Raw genomic sequence first — 17,803 nt, forward strand, 5'->3', positions numbered from 1 at the left:
TAGTTAGTAAATAGAATGTAATGGATAGCTTCAATAAACCTTAATAGATTATGAACTGTCTACAATTCCATAATAAAATCCATGCTGCATTTGCAGTTTTGAAAACTGTTGGGGAAGACACAGTAAAAATCTATTATGTTGCAGTGACCATGTCAGAAACATGTCATTAACTGATTGCCATTTTGCTGTGAATTGGATTAAAGGACAAGTTTTACAAGTATGTCAAAGATCAATAATTGCAATGTGCATCAGTTACTATCTACTTTCAGGGCAGATAACCTGAGTGGCCAATGTCATTTGAAAGTTATTTGCACCTAATTACATTGCGCTAACAGTGCACCATTGCTAACAGGTAATAGATTTGGCTTGGACAGAAATTGGTTAATTTGGAGTACAATCTTACAGATAGAGACTAAACATTTTATAACTGAATAATACATGCAGTAACAATCATCAACTTTTTTCAGAAAAGCTTTCTGTTAATAATTATCTTGTCAGAGGGGAATCAGAATCGACAGTGATAGACCAAGATATAGACATAAATGAATTTAAGAGAATCACTTTATTGGTGGAACTGAAAGGCAGTCTTTATTTGTAATTGTATTTATTTAATTTTGTCACTAACTTGGTGAGTAAATGATATTTTGTCCATGAGAGATGCTTTGTTTCTGTATTTTAGAATCCAGGACCTAAGTTTAACAGCTTGGCAAGATTAATAAACCAGTCTTGGCTACCTACCGTTAATCTCTCTGTCCCTTCCTGTCCCATTATGCTTTTCTATTTTACACGATTCTTCTGAAGTACTATCTTCTCTATCCTATAAAATTCTCCTGATTTGGAGATCACTGCCCTTTTGTTGGCTGCCCTGTCTTCAGCCACATATTATTAAGCAGGCAAGAGAATCGTTACAGTGCAGAAGGCAGCCATTCGGCCCATCGTGTACGCACTGGCTCTCAAAGAGCAATTCCCTCAATTTCTTTCCTCCACCTTCTCTCCATAACCCTGCACAGTCTTCATTTTCATATAACTATCTCATTCCCTTTTGAATGCTTACTTTGAATCTGCCTCCAGCGCATTCCAGACCGTAACCAGTGGCTGCGTGAAAAAGCTTTTCCTCATGTCACTTTTGCTTCTCTTACCAAATACTTTAAATCTGTGCCCTCTTGTTCTTGATTCTTTCACGAGTGGGAACAGTTTCTCTCTATCTGTTCTGTTCGGACCCCTCATGATTTTGAATACCTCGATCAAATCACCTCTCAGCCTTCTCTTCTCCAAGGAAAACAATCCTAACTCCTCCAATCTATCTTCATAACTGAAGTTCCTCATACCTGGAACCATTCTCACGAATCTTTTCTGCACTGTCCCAAATTCCCTTACATCTTTCCAAAAGTGCGGTGCCCAGAGCCGGACGAAATACTCCAGCTGAGGCCAAACTAGTGTCTTATACAAGTTCAGCATAACTTCCTTGCTCTTGGACTCTCTTTTTCTTTTGGGCCTCCTTATCTCGAGAGACAATGGATACGCGCCTGGAGGTGGTCTTGGACTCTATGCCCCTATTAATAAATACTGTATGCTTTATTAACCGTGCTCTCAACCTGTCCTGCCACCTTCAATGACTTATACACATATACACCTAGGTCCCTCTGCTCCGGCATCCCCTTTAGAATTGTGCCCTTTATTTTACATTGTTTCTCCATGTTCTTCCTACCAAAATGAATCACTTCACATTTCTCTGCATTGAACTTCATCTGCCATCTGTCTGCCCTTTCCACCAACTTGTCTATGTCCTTTTGAAGTTCTACACTATCCTCCTCACAGTTCACAATGCTTCCAACTTTCGTATTATCTGTAAACTTTGAAATTGTGCCCTGTACACCAAGGTCTAGGTCATTAATATATATCAGGAAAAGCAAGGGTCCCAACACTGATCCCTGGGGGACTCCACTACAAACCTTCCTTCAGCCTGAAAAACATCCATTAACTACTACTCTTTGTTTCCTGTCACTCAGCCAATTTCATATCCATGTTGCTACCGTCCCTTTTATTTTATGAGCTATAACCTTGCTTACAAGTTTGTTGTGTGGCACTGCACCAAACGCCTTTTGAAAGTCCATGTACACCATATCAACTGCATTGCCCTCATCAACTCTCTCTGTTACATCCTCAAAATATTCCAACAAGTTAGTTAAACATGATTTTCCCTTAAGAAATCCATGCTGACTTTCCTTAATTAACTCACATTTGTCCAAGTTCCTATTGATTTTCTCCCAAATTATTTTTTCGAGAGGTTTTCCCACCACCGAAGTTAAACTGACTGGCCTATATTTGCTGGGCTTATCTTTACAACCTTTTTTGAACAAGGGTGTAACGTTTGCAATTCTCCAGTCCTCTGGCACCACCCCCGAGTCTAAGGAAGACTGAAAAATTAGGGCCTGTGCCTCTGCGATTTCCAACCTCACTTCCCTCAGTATTGCTGGATGCATCTCATCCGGTCCTGGTGCTTTATCCACTTTAAGTACAGATAGCTCATCTAATACATCCTCTTTATCAATTTCAAACCCCTCTACTGTCAGACCTACCTCCTCTTTCAACATTGCCTGGGTTGCATCTTCTTCCTAGGTAAAGTCAGATGCAAAGTATTCATTTAATACCACAGTTATACCCTTTGCGTCCATTTACAAATTCCCTTTCAGGTCCCTAATCAGCCCCACTCCTCCTTTTTACCACACTTTCACTATTTATATACCTATAAAAAAACTTTGGGATTTCCTTTAATACCAGCTGCCAGTCTCTTTTCATGTTCTCTCTTTGCTTCTCTCATTTGCTTTTTCATTTCCCCTTTGGACCTTCTATATTCAGCCTGGTTCTCAATAGTATTTTCTATCTGGTATCTGACATAAGCACACTTTTTCTTCTTTATCTTAATCTCTACCTCTTTTGTCATCCAGTGGGCTCTGGATTTGTTTGCCCTACTTTTCCCCTTTGAGGGAACATACCTTGACTGTGCCTGAACTATCTCTTCTTTGAAGGTAGCCCATTGTTCATCTACTAGTTTTCCTGCCAGCTTTTGACTCCAATTTATTCGCTCCAGCTCCATTCTTGAAGTTGGCCTTCACGCAGTTAATTATTCTTACCCTGGATTGCTCTTTTTTCTTTTCCATAGTCAGCCTAAACCTTATGATACAATGCTCTCTATACCCTAAATGCTCTCCTACTGATACTTGATCCACTTGGCCCACCTCATTCCCAAGAACCAGGTATAGCAGTTCCTCCTTTCTCATTGGACTAGCAACACACTGTTGTCGAAAATTTTCCTGAACACACTCTAGGAACTCTTGCCCCTCACTGCCCTTTACAGTACTGTTATCCCAGTCTATGCTTGGTTAATTAAAGTCCCCCATTATAACTACCCTATAATTTTTGCACCTTTCTGTAATTTCCTTGCAAATTTGTTTCTCCACATCCTTCCCACTAGCTGGTGGCCTATAGACAACACCGAGTAATGTAACTACACCTCTTTTGTTCCTTAGCTCTCGCCAAATTGATTCTGTCCTCGACCCCTCTGGAACACCCTTTTTCTCCTGCAATGCTCTCCTTAATCAATACTGACACCCCTGCCCATTTTTTCACTTTCCCATCTTTCCTGAACACCTTGTATCCAGGAATACTTAACACCTAGTCCTGCCCTTCTTTGAGCCGGGTCTCTGTTATAGCCACAACATCATATTTCCACATGGCAATCTGCATCTGTATCTTGCCAGTCTTATTAACCACACTTTGTGCATTCACATACATGCATTTTGACCCTGATTCAGAATTTATTACTTTCTCTCTTACTCTGACCTCACCTAATAACTTACTATTCCCTACTCTAGTGCTACCTATCTCCCCCAGTATTCTGTGCACCTTGGTATTCCTCTCTGATACTTGCTCCTGGTTGCCACACCCCTGACAAATTACCAGTTTTGCTTCCCTCCAATCTGAGCTCCTTCTCAGGTTCCCAGCCCCCTGACAATTTAGTTTGAACCCTCCCAAACAACAGTAGCAAATCTCCCTGAGAGGATATTCATCCCAGTCCTGCTAAGATGCAACCCGTCCATCTTGTACAGGTCCCACCTACCCCAGAACCGGTCCCAATGTCTCAGAAATCTGATGCCCTCCCTCCTACACCAGTTCCTCAGCCAGGTGTTCAATCGCTCAATTCTCCTATTCCTATGCTCACTTGCATGTGGGACTGGGAGTAATCCTGAGATTACTGCTTTTGAGATCCTGCTTTTTAATCTCCTTCCTAGCTCCCTAAAATCTGCTTTCAGGACCTCATCCCCCTTCTTACCTACAGCATTGGTACCAATGTGGACCACGACCTCTGGCTGTTCACCCTCCCCCAGAAGAATGTCCTGCAGCCGCTCCAAGACATCCTTGACCCTGGCACTAGGGAGGCAACACACCATCCTGGAATCACGTTTACTTCCGCAAAAACACCTGTCTGTTCCCCTAACTAATGAATCCCCTATCACTACTGCTCTTCCACTCTTCTTTATCCCCTCCTGTGCAGCTAGCCACCTGTGGTGCCACAAACTCGGCTCTGATTGCACTCCTCTGAGGAACCATCACCCTCAGCAGTATCCAAAATGGAAAACTGATTTAGCAAGTGAGATCATATCAGGGGAATCCTGCACTACCTGCCTGGTTCTCTTAGACTGCCTGACGGTTACCCATTCCCTATCTGCCTGCATGCTCCTAACCTGCGGCATGACCACCTCCCTAAATGTGCTAACCACATAGTCCTCCGCCTCACGGATGCACAACAGTGACTCCAGCTGCTGCTCGAATTCCGAAACTCGGAGCTCAAGCTTCTGCAGCCGGTGACACTTCCTGAAGATGTGTTTGTCGAGGACACAAGGTGCGTCCATGACTTCCCACATGGCACAGGCTATACATTCCACACGGCAAAGCTGCCCTGCCATACCTTAACTTTGCAGATTATTAATTATAAGTAGAATAGCTTACCAGTTACTCACCAACAAGCTTTTCCATTGCACCGAAGCAAGAACCAAATACTGCAGGGTTAAAAAAGGAGAAAAAAAAAGAAAAATGGAACATCTCCTCCACCCTTCACCAAACTTGCCATTCACCAAACTCAAATCTCCACATTCAGCTTGCACACCGTTTGCAGGCTGCACCCAAACTTCTGTATTTATACCTTTTGAAGCTGAAACTGCAACCAGATTTGACAGATCAGCTACTTAACCAATCAGCTACTCTGCAGTAGAGCCTGTTATTCCCTGCCCAAGATTATAAGAAACTTAGATTACTTTCTTAACCCTACTTTATCTGGAAGGTAAATTCCAGTTAAATGCTAACTGCAGACCAGAGTTTTATAAAGATAACAGCATTTAAAATCCCCACTTACCAAAATCAAATCTCTACACTCAGCTTGCAATCTGCACACCGCTTTGGAGAAGTTGCACAAACATTAGACATCACGGGTTAAATTGTCTTGTGACAAAAGCAGTGTGAGAAATGGTCCATCTTCCGATTGCTGATTTTTCTACTGCCTCACCTCAATAACCACAACAACAATCCTCTCCTTGAGTTTCATTGGATAAATTTGCATTCCTGACACAGTGTGAATCCACAGAGGTCATCCAATAAGGTCCAACTATCACCCCGTGACATGGTGTAGCTAGCTCTATTCTGTCAACAAAAGTAATTTGCATTGGCATTGCATACTATTTTGCTTGCTAGATAACTAATATAGTTGCTCTCCATTGATGTTTGTATGCCTAGCTACTTTATTTATAGGGAGAAATGTGTTTTAAATTGGACTGTGTTTTGATGGCATTCGATTGGCTCTCCACTTTATATAGAGGTTAATGACCCCCATGTCCATGGCTCAGTCAATAATTTTGTCAAATGTCCGTGGTACAACATGTCGATGCCTATCCCTGCTCCTGAACAGGATTTCAGTGGAGCATTCATTTCTTCTGGTCTCAAAAACCTTTATTTATCATCATAACCTTTCTGGATCTGTGCTTTGTCAATACTCCTATGCTTTCTTTTTTTAAATTCACTCAGGGGATGTGAGCATCGCTGGCAAGTCCAGCAATTATTTCCCATCCTTAATTGCCCTTTAGAAGAACCTCCCAACACTGAGCTTGTGTTAGCCTACTTCCTCACTCTGTTGAAATCAAAACTCATCATAGTCTTTGATTTTAAATAATTTACTAACCAAGGACCTTTTACCTCACCCGACCCTTCCTTGACCTTTTGAAACACAATCACAACTTCCTCATTGTCCTCATCTTAAGTTTCTTTGACAACCTGGTGCTCTGGAATATGGGTTCAGCTCTTTGAATTCTCAAGAAAAACACTGAAGGGGTGAATTCTACATCCACCACAAGATCAGATGATACAATTCAGCATATTTCCAGTTTAATGCCAGATCACAATAATTACCTGGCACATTACTCTAGTTATTGTGACAAAAGGAAATAAGGCATGAGGTGTAATTATATGGCATTTCTTGTCCAATAAGATATCTATTTTGAACCATTCTGTCTCTTTATGATGTAGCATTGACAGCAAACCTGTAACCACATTACAATGAATATTTAATGGTTACATACTGTAGCTGTTGAAAATATTATAACTGCAGCATGAAAACTGTCAATATAAAATTGAAAGATTGCACAAGGCAACCTGTAACATATTTAAATTATTGCTTCCAGATGATGCTATTGCCTTGCTTGTGACAAACACCCTACAGGCTGATATACCCAGCACCCTTGTTAGCACACAGGCTATATGAGATTTGTAAAGCTTCCTTTAAAGTTCACTGTATCAAATGGCATTTGACAGTTACAGCTCTGAGGAGAACTGTCCTCACAGCAACTGCAGTAAAATTACATTAGGGCATGATCTTCCTGCCAGCGCTTTCACCTCCATTGTGCTGACTGCATTGGACTGACCTTTGAAAATGAGAAGTAGTAAACTATGTTTTTAAGGCCAGTAAAAAAAAATGTTCTGGAATGGCTCCAAAACAGTGAAGCACGTCCCTTGTTCTAAACTTGACATTAGTGTGCTCATTATTTTATAGACTTCCCCTTCCCAATCGAGAAACACCCTAAAGAGGTAAGTTCCACATCCACCAGTTACTTTTTTTGGCACATGTAAATTACAAATAGATCATCTGCTGTAGCATTGCTTACAGACTTAAACATAATAGAAGTGTACTTCCTGTTTGTATTATAGTCACTTGTATAATTCATCCTGTTCCATTTCTCATCTGCCAATTTATATTCAACTTAATTTGTGATGATATGCCTTGCTATGATCATATGGTTAATTAAAGACAATGAGCAATGTTTACCATGGACTAATAACGGGAGAGTTTTCTGTCACATGATCTCTTCCCCCCCCCCCCCCGCCCCCTCCTTTCCACATCAGTCAAAACACTCCAAATCAGTGCCTAGTGGTTTTGACAGAAATGTTGTTATTAGGGACCTTAGAGTATAGGTGAATAATTCTTCACTCCCACCTGGCCTCCCCTTCCTAGCATTAGTCAGAGTCCCATCAACTACAGAACAATTAGGCTGGTTGTGTGATTATCATCCCTCAAAAAGACTGCTACAAAGCAACTTCTGCAGAACAGTCCTGTGATTACTATTCTCAGCGAGATTACTTAAAGCTTTCACGAACATTTGAAAGGTTCTCTGATCAATTCTGGCTTTCAGTCTGGATCCAACTGTAATACAATTGTGCATGTACAATACCTGTTATTTTAATGTTGCTATTTGAAACTATGTAACTGATAATGAAGCATTTCTCCAAGACTTTTTATATGCAAATTACTTCCACATGTCTCAGCACCCTTCACTCTCCATAAGTTACAGAGTAACTTTATACACGCAAAACATTATAATTTTTACCTAGTGGTTGACTGTAAACCATTGCCACTGTCTTCAGTTTACTTTATACATTAAAAGCCCTCTTGTGATCTCCTAGTCTTTGGAAAGCAGTAGAATAAATGCTCTTCCAGACTGTGACTTAGGCAATAAACTATAGAACAGATTTATTAACAGAGAACAAAGCAGAAGCAAAAACAAACAGTAGATTTACAGTACTATACAGAACATAATTATTCCACATTCCTGCAAGAGAACTCAAAGGAATACTAGGCCTCAGTCAATAACTTTGAGAGGTTCATGATGTAATTTCCCATAGAGCCTCCTCCTTCTTTGATGACCTCAGGTGGACTTGTACGTTAAGAGGATGGTCTCTGAGATACATTCTCTGATATTCAGACAGGAGCAAAGGACATAATTGCATCAGGCACATTCTCGTGATCACATTTCCTCCTTCTTTCGGCATTCTGGGGGCTTTATTAAGTCCATAATAGAGTCTACACTGCTCTCTATCAGGAGTTTCCTGGGGAAGACTAAGAACTCCCTCACCCATGCCTGCTTGACATAAGGCCAGTAGCAGATCCCTCCACTAGCTTCCCACTGTACTCTCTCAGTTTCCTTTCCATAGAGTTGAGTCCCAACAGAACTGGGGTCCACTTCCATTATTTGCATGCTTCCCACCACCACCCTGCCAGCCCAGCACCACCCCTCCCACAACCTCTTCAGCAATGCCTAGAAGTGTCCACTGCAAAGGACAACGGTCAGGCCTAGGATTTGTTAGTTGTCAGCAGTAAATAAAAAGGTTGACTCTGCCTCTGAGAACTAGCCCATTTGTAGATATTTTGGGCTGAATTTTTCCAGTCCCAGGCTAGTGGACTAGGAAGCAAGGGGGAGGGATGGAAAATAACAGGGAGCCACATCGGGATGGCACGACATATTCCCGCTGTCAGGGAAGTTTGTCGGGATGGGCTGGCAGGCAGATCATCTGTGCTCACTCTCAACATGTGCAGGCTCGGGACTTCCTTTGATCCTGATGTCAGAGTCCCAAAGTCCATGGGAAAATTCAGCCCTTTGTTACTGGGAACACCAGCGGAAATTACACCTTTAGATGCTGCTTAGCATGTCGGGGAGCGTCATTTACTAATTCAATTCATTATTGATGGTGGACCATTTGACAATAAATCAATAATATAAATGCAACATTAGTTCCTCTTTCAACTGAGGTCTAAATTTTAAGTTCACAACAAAAAGGAAGAACATGGGCAGGAGGCAGGGGATTCTGAGTGTGGGGAGGCCAGGAAGGGTATTGGAGGTTGAATCAAAAAGTGTTGACAGGGGGTGGGGATTCAGCGGTCTCAGGCAAGGGAGACCGGCGGCTTCGCGGGAAGGCCGGGGGTAAAGTTCCCAATCGCGAGGGCTGCCCAGGCAGGCAGGCTGGAACCAGCAGGTGACAGTGTAAAGATCTCACCTCCTGGATCCAGCAGCCCTCACCTGAATTTAGCTGCCGGGTTTCACGAGGCTCGAGAAACCCGGTTGTTCATAGTTCAATTCCAAATGCTGAATAACAATGTCTCTCGCAGCCTCATTATCATATTATAAATGCCAACCCGCCTCCTTGGAGCAGGTTGGTCGCTCATTCAATTTCCCGTCTCCATTAATGCTGGAAATGGGCAGGTTGGAGAAAGACTTGGGTTGGTATCCTGATGAAGACTTTACTCACCCAACTGACCCGGTTTTAGTGGTTGAAACTTTCCCCACACCCGCCCACCACAACTCCAGAGTTAAAGCTTTTTACCTTTTAAACTGTCAAAATTTTTGACCATTCCAAAACAACAGTTCAGAGCCCAGTTCCCATTTTCACTTTTCAACAACTTGCCATCATCGACTATATTGGAAACTAGTTTGAAATTTCAGGGCAGCCTTGATTTTCTGCTCACCAGGATGAATAATGAAAACTGGTGGATAATCAAGTGCTCGCTTAGCTTGGCCTAACACACGAGGCACAACAATCTCTTCAGAACGGAAATGAGTATAAATAGCATAAAATGACTGTGAAGTTTTTTTTCCTGGACTGTGGGTTGATTTATGTTCAACAGAGGGGATTGATATTAGAAGCCTATGTTATGCTGTGACAGCTCACATTTGGGCAATCAGAAAAAGCATAAATGGAATGTGAATAATTGAAGTTTCACTATAATTAAAATCAGATAAATTGGTTGAACCTGTTTTCATGAATCGAGCATTTTGAAAAATGTTTTATTAACACTGGATTTATTGGTAAATTTTGGAATAACACATTTTTGACATGAATTTTTTTAGCCATTTTACTGAGTACTTTCCAGGATCTGTTGACATTGTAATAGCAACCATTTTTGTTTTGTTGATAAATGTTGATGACATTTTTTAAAGTTTACACATAGCATGGAATTGGTTCCCCTATTCCTCCATCTTCATAGTCGAGCAGCAATCAAATCACCTTCTGTCATTTTATTCTTTAAATTAATAGCTCAGTAAGTGTGGAACTGAGCTAAACAAACTAGCAAGATCCCAAGTTTGACCCATTCCCTGTGTTAAGGTCACTGATCTCAATGGATTGGCAGTAAGGTTGTTACAATTTGCCACAGTATCCCAGGGCTAGGGAGGGGCAAAATTTGTTAGCATTTCCACTTCTGCTTGATATCCAATGCCCCTTAGTGCAAAACATGCAGTGCGGAAATTGAGTGAGGCATAAACAGGCTTTGCTTTGATGTTTTCAGTCAAATAATCCGCCGAAGTTACTCTCTGGGCACACATTAAAAATGGCCTCTGGTGTGAGATAACAGAGGCCTGCCAATATGGTACTAGAACTGTACAAAGCAAAAGTATGGGGTTAGGGAGTTGTTATATGAAACCTAGATGACACTAAATTAACAGTGGCTTCATATAAACTTGCCCATGACAAAGCACTAAAAGCCTCAGCTGTTGTTTCTCCATGTTAGAACTTGCTTTGCATCCCAAAGTTAATCACATAGAGGTGTGATTATCAGATAAGGGCAGGAATTTTATTGGCATGCTGTGGGTTCCGACGTCAGGACCAAATGCATCTCCCGAGCTCGCAGCAGGACCGTGGAGGTTATTTTACTGGTGGTGGTCAATTAAGAGGCCGCCATCAGGACCACCATTTAATTCAGGTTGGAGGCCTGTCTCTCTCAGCTGCCAGCCCAATCAGAGAACAGGTAGCTCTGCAGTCTCAACAGCACCGCCAATAGAGATGGCCGCTGCTGAGACTGCAAGAAGAAAGAGAGGGCACCTCCATCGCTGGTAAGTTGCAACTTTTATTGCAGTACTGGGGGCCAGTCAGGCAGCTCCCAATGATCGGAGGAGTAACCTCTCCAGTGGCAGCGCAGGTGTGGCCATTGTGGCCGGTGGGCCCCTCCATGGGCCATGGAGCAGTCAGAAAGGAAAGCCTCTCTCGGGAAGCCACTGGGAGGCTGCCTCGATGAACCTGGCAAACTCCTCATGTGGCAGGGAGTTGTCCCAATGCTAGTAAAATGCCGGCATGGTCATAAAATGGCCATCAATTGGCCTGTTAATTTGATTAATTTGCTGCCCGCCTTTGGTCAGTGGGCAGCCAAGCCGCTGCCATTCCCACCTCAGGTAATATCCCATGGTGGAGGGAATACATCAGGTATCTCCAAAGCCCTGGTAAAATTTGTTAACATTGGAGATTAGTTGGAACAATGGAGCTTCCTTATAGCCAGCCAGTCATCATATTATATATCTGGGATATCCAGGGCATCTCCTGTCCCTGTACCTTGCCACACAGGATACATCGGGTTAAGTTGAATAACAATCACACGATCAAGATTCTTTTTCGCTCTCAAAAGATCAAACTGTCAAGTTGGCCAATATGTTGGCATCAGGACGTTTGGTGAGAAGGAACCTCAGTTCAATATACATTCTGGGCATCATGTGAGTGGACTAACATCAAGAGAAGACAGAATAACAAGTAACAGGCATTTTAGGTTAAGCTTTCAGGATAGTCAGAAGTCCAAAATACAGAAGCCAAACCTTGGGTCTGCTGGAAACCAGGTTGTACAGGCTTATTGTTTAACTGTCATTGTTAATATATTATTGGTTTCTGAGTAATAAACTTGCATTTGGACAATACGCCTGAGCCTAAACCACAAGGATTCACTTAATTGAGTTTAAGAGGTTTCCTTACACTCCACCTGCCTAATGACCCAACATTTGTTCACATTGTAAGTGGAACTATTCCTGGGTCTGCACCCAGGGGCACTGGATTGCTTGGGTGCAATCTGAAAATTGGGTGGGTTTCTTCCCAAGTGTCCGCGTTGACCTGTCCTATTTTCTGATATTTGCTGTGCCTGGGCAATTCAGCATATCTGAGTACAGAGCCAGGAAAATCTCCAGAGTGTTGTCATTAAGTGTAGATAGCATTTTGGTCCACATATTGTAAGGGCTTAAGTGTGAACACTCAATCCTTGAACAACCAATGTTTAGAAGCACAATATGCACTAACTGGACAGAAAAGTTGTTACAGTTTCAATAGATACAGTACAAAAAGTTCACATACACATTTCATTTACTGAAATCCTAGTGACAATGGGTGTCTGTGTATTCCTACTTCTACGTACAGATGCTGGCCCAATCCTCAATGTTTCTTCTTATAACCATTACAGCCAAAAGCTCTACTCCAAAAGAAAAAATCCAGAACTATCATTAAAATATACATTCCTGTAAAATCCAATTATTGTAAGGTGCTAGGTAAATAACTAAGAGAAAATTTGATTTAAAAAAGTACGATTATGGTTTCACAAAGTCACACTTAAAATTACGTGACCCTTCCACACCTTGCTTTAACCATCTGCTAGTATTACTTACTGTACTGGAAAACGAAACTCCATTAAAAGATCTTCTATCTCCGCTACATGTCTTATCTAATACTACTTTTTGAGCCCATCTGACATCCTGGAATCAAACACAGCTATGATTTTTTTATCATCACGAATCATTATTGAAGTAATAAGAATCACTGCAGGGTGGACTGTATGAGACAAGAGGTCCTGTGTGGAGTTAAAGACTGAAGCGTAGCTCCTGTGTTTTTCAGTCAGTGCACGGATACTATTCTGGAAACTGCTGAACCATGGGAACTGTTATTGCTGTTTTGCTACAATATCTACAAGGCAGAACCACGAATTGCCCAGACTCTGAGTACAAAGGATACACTCATAGCAACCCCTCTGCTTTTAATGTGATTGACATCACACATACATTTCAACCACAGAAGCTTCCAATATACACTCACTTATGTCACTTTATCACATTCTGAGGCAGCTATAACTCCGAGCATTTGCAATTTCTACAAATATAGAAAAACATTTCTTTTGGGAGTGTTTAGCAGTGGCAGTCAGATATGACAGTCTTTCCTGTGAGTGTGACAATGTCTGAACGTTCCAGTCACTGGGGAGACATTGTTTTTGTGCAGCATGTGTGGCCAATCACTGTGTGAAATAATATTAACACATTGCTCATATTGTTTCACACATGCAGAATTTACGACCAGAATGTTTTTCTGTATTACATTGAAGTGGTACTCACCTTGTTTCTGCAATGTGGGTAGGGTATTGGGGTTCTAAACGTACCTTGTTTGCTCTCCAAGTGTGTGACAATGCTCTAGCCCTTTCCCAATGTCAGGAGAAGATCTGTACATCTCAGCAATAGGGAAACAACATAGCTTGTACCAGTACCAGTTCTCAGTCTGTTCCATGGCCACAGCGTGACAACATTCAATCTATTTCCTACTCCCCCACCCTACCCACTGTTGCAGGAGAAAAAGACACTACTTGAGATGCCATCACAGTTACTTGTTCTGACAAACTCTTTATAGAAGTGCAAACTTTTATATAAAACAGTGCACTATTCCAGGGCTTTAAAAAGGGGTACCACAGTCATAATATGACTGCAGAATTGCAGTCTTTTAAGTAGTTTCAGCAGCAAATAATCTAAAAATATATTTATATTGTTTCTGTTTGTATCAAATTCCTGTACTAAAGTTTTTAAGACAGTGCAGACCAATGACATTTTTAGGGCAAGAGGCAGACTACATGATGTAAATGGGACTATAGTGCACCCTTTTGGAATTATGACATTCATGTTCTGGCTGGTAAAAAAAAATGTTGCTGACATCTGCAGGAAGGCGTTGGTGCTCAGATCATCCCCAGCCACAGAAAAATGGCAGCTGGCAATGCCTCATGGCACTGACAGGAGCTGTTTATATTGTTGCATTGTCTCTGCTGCCAAGTGGAAGCTTGGAGTCAATGAACTGCTTCAGACAGTGTACCACAATGACAGTAACAGTCCAGCCATGATACTTACATACAGCGTCACCAATGGGCCAGCAGCAGTGTAATGTAAACATACTGAATAAGGACCACAGGACATGATGCTGACAAAAGTGGATGGATTTTTTTTTGTTTGCTTGTGGCCTCTTTGGTTTTTTTTTGCAGTGTCTCTTGGTTTAAATTAGTTCCAACCCTCAAAATGCAAATTATATATTCATTTTCAAATCAGCATATTGGTTGAAAAATGAGATGCCCACAGTGAATCTTGGAAAGCACCAAACATATCTTTAATATGCTAATACTTTGATTGCAAAGTTGTGAAGAGTAAATGGGTAATTAATGAATTTGATCAGGAATGTTTTAAATTCATTTAATTTTATGCTTCGAACGAGGTGTCAACTGATGTGTATTTGTGGCCTAAAGGCAGACAATGCATATTTACAAACCTGATCAAACACCTGGGTATTATATTTGGATAGCGAGCGAATCAAGGCAACTTTGGTCAGTGTGGACGGTGGCTGAAGTTCTGAGAGCCTGGTTGGGCGCGGGAGGAGTCAATTGGTGGAATTCAGGGGGCTGCGACAAGCAGTGGTCTCGGATTTTATATGGATCAGTGAGAAGCACTCCTGCTTCTTTTGGTTCCACTATAAGGAAAGTAAATACTTTTAAGTCCTTTCAGGACTGCAAATTTGCTTGCTAAGCTCATGAAGAAACTGCCTACAGCATGCTTTGATCATTTACAATCGAGTTTTGCAAAGGCAGCTGAAAATGTGTCCTCTTGCCCCCTCCCCCTATTTACATATGCAAAGTGGCTAACATCAGTTTCAGATGTGTATTCTGGATACCTAAGGAAGGTATGGCAGGTGGCGCAGCTCTGATACAGAATAAGCGCGTACAGACTGCCTGCCATATTGGAACTTTAGGTGCCTATTCTTTGCCTGAAAAGCAGGTGCAGTGTGATCCAATTTCCAGGTCCTTGTTTAAAGATTGTGAAAATGATGGACATTGTACTGTAGATTACTTCTGTCTCACAAGGAACAGTGGGCGGCACAGTGGCTAGCACCGCAGCCTCACAGCTCCAGCGACCCGGGTTCAGTTCTGGGTACTGCCTGTGCGGAGTTTGCAAGCTCTCCCTGTGACCGTGTGGGTTTCCTCTGGGTGCTCTGGTTTCCTCCCACATGCCAAAGACTTGCAGGTTGATAGGTAAATTGGCCATTGCAAAAATTGCCCCTAGTGTAGGTAGGTGGTAGGAGAATTGAGCGAAGGTGGGGATGTGAGAGGGAAAAATGGGATTACTGTAGGATTAGTATAAATGGGTGGTTGATGATCGGCGCGGACCCGTTGGGCTGAAGGGCCTGTTTCGATGCTGTATCTCTCTATGACTCTAATTTTGAAGGCTACGGAACTGCTGAAACTCCAGCTATTCTCATAATTTTATTTTGGTCTGGTTAGTTCTCCACACAGGAATAGAATGTTGGCATACAGTTCGGGACAGGTGAGAGATGATAGGGATGGTTTCCCCCTTTTCACCTCTCAAATGACCAAGACAGCGTTTTATTTTGAGGTGTTTTTTAACCCGAGTGCTTTAATTGTAAAGAACAGACAAATTACCGTGTCCTCTGCTAAACTTACTTTTCCCTGGGGTGAAGGCTTGAAATGGTTCAGCCCTGTAATCTTTTCACTGGTTCACTGAAGAAAGACTTGAGAGGTTTAGGAAGATGGATGCGCTGCTGCAGACTGCTTTTATTATATTCCAGTCAAAGGTCACTGGCCGAGTCCTGGTAGGATTTCCCAGGTAGGGAGTTCAAGGCCAAACTCCAATCACTGCCTACATGTAGCTCCAAGCTGGTAATCTTAGGCAAGGTCCCGTCTCTTAGATGGTATAGATAGATCTCCTTCGTCTGCTCAGAATATACCTTTATTAAAGCTCCTTATCAGAAACCTAATTTCTGTCATGTGACCATAGTTTCTCTTTCCATTGTCCTCATAAATGGTTTCAGATGGTGAAGCCATTGTTAGATAATGGAGTCTGGGTGTCATTCATCCTCATCTCACTTTGATAAAGTAGGTTTCTCCACACCCATTCTTTGAAATTTGAGTTTGCAATCAAAAAGTCTGCAACAGTATGGTTAAGCCAATAAGTTGGAGAGAAGCAGCCATCACCACAGAAAAGGTCATTTGTATTTTAATAATTTCTCAGGGATGTATCCAGAAAGGTCGTTTGTATTTTAATGACTTCTCCAAGAAAATTAGCTCAGGATTCTTGTAGTTCCATGTGTATGGGCAGGAAAGGAAAGGTCACCTGACCTCTTACTCCATTTTCCTTACAAGAAAAGTGCCCATTTTGGGTTTATTTCATAAATTCATTTTATAGTTCATAAGTTCAGATTGCATGGGTGTGAAAATACCTATATGTCATAAGTACCAGCTGATTTTGATGGTCTTTGCCCCAGGGAAGTTACCATTTGCTGAAAGCAAACCCGAAGAAGGAGGGTTGAAGACCATAGGCTAAATTTTAGCTGTGGAGTCGGGAAACAGGAGATGTGTTTGTTTTCGGGTCAGAAACCCGCCTTCAGAGAGAAACTGACTAAAGTTAAGATTTTCAAGTGGTTGAGTCCTTAATTGGCATGGAGACAGGTTTCTGGCAGGCGGGCTCTCGAAGATGGAGAGCCAATCAGTGGTCTTCCAGCTTCAGAGAAGCACCTGGCTGCAGTACCAGGTAAGTAACTGGGAGGGTGGCTAAACAAGAAGGTGTGCCCTCAGCCACTTTTTAAAAACTATAATTAAAAAAAACAGAAAAAGCCGTCAGGCCACCACTGAGGGAATAGGGGGTAAGGGGTGGCGGGCAGCCTCTCTCCAGGTCAGACTTCAGCTGCACCCCACACATGCAGGCAGAGACGGCCTGGAGGTCTGCCAGGAGCCCTGGCATTTCAACCTTCTGCTGGATGCCCGCCTCCAGGCAATTGATCTGTCCCCCACCCCCCCTCACCGTCGTGTCAGGAAACTGGAGGCCAACTGGAAAATCTCAGTTGGTCTCCTAAACTCACCTTTAACATGATTCTTAATGAGTCTAATTGCCTGCCTGCTTCGTGGGGATGGACGGCCTTCCTTCCTAGGCCCCAAGCGTTTCTCCTCCAAAACATCTGTCGCCAGCAATGGCGTTCTGCAACTGACACACTGCCGGGTGCTGGTATTGTCCGGGCCCCTTTGCTCCTCTGTTCCCGCCTTCATGGCGCCCTGAAAATCTAGCTCCATAATGCTGATTTCCCCCACCATTTGTACATTGTTGGGATTTCTGCAGCTTATCTATACAGAACCAATATTGGCATGTATATGAATTTCTCGGCCCTCATGCCTCAACTTCCTGCTGGTGTGGTACAAGCTTGCACAGGGAACCCTCCTCAGACCTCCTGCCCTGGAGGCTTTGAGAGGTTAGCTGAAGAACCCAAGAAAGTTCAAACATTTTAGATACTTACCGAACAGATCTTGGGGACTATAATTGCTGTATTTGAGGAGCAGGCAGAAGGCCTTGAGGTTCACCGCTAGGAACAC

General features: G+C 42.4%; 1 protein-coding gene across 7 annotated transcripts in view; it reads right to left on the reverse strand.

Moving 5' to 3' along the window:
• Positions 1–17,803, reverse strand: part of tenm1 (teneurin transmembrane protein 1) — a 1,688,122-nt gene that overhangs the window by 1,148,987 nt on the left and 521,332 nt on the right. The window contains exon 1 of one of the 7 annotated variants that reach the window (XM_068047384.1): positions 5,414–5,538. The exons of the other annotated variants lie outside the window; for them this stretch is intronic. The gene's annotated coding sequence lies outside the window, so the exon portion shown is untranslated. Of the gene's footprint in view, positions 1–5,413; positions 5,539–17,803 lie in introns of those variants that run through there. 7 annotated transcript variants of the gene reach the window in all.

Source organism: Heterodontus francisci, chromosome 15 (assembly GCF_036365525.1).
Source record: "Heterodontus francisci isolate sHetFra1 chromosome 15, sHetFra1.hap1, whole genome shotgun sequence".
Lineage (NCBI taxonomy): Eukaryota > Metazoa > Chordata > Chondrichthyes > Heterodontiformes > Heterodontidae > Heterodontus > Heterodontus francisci.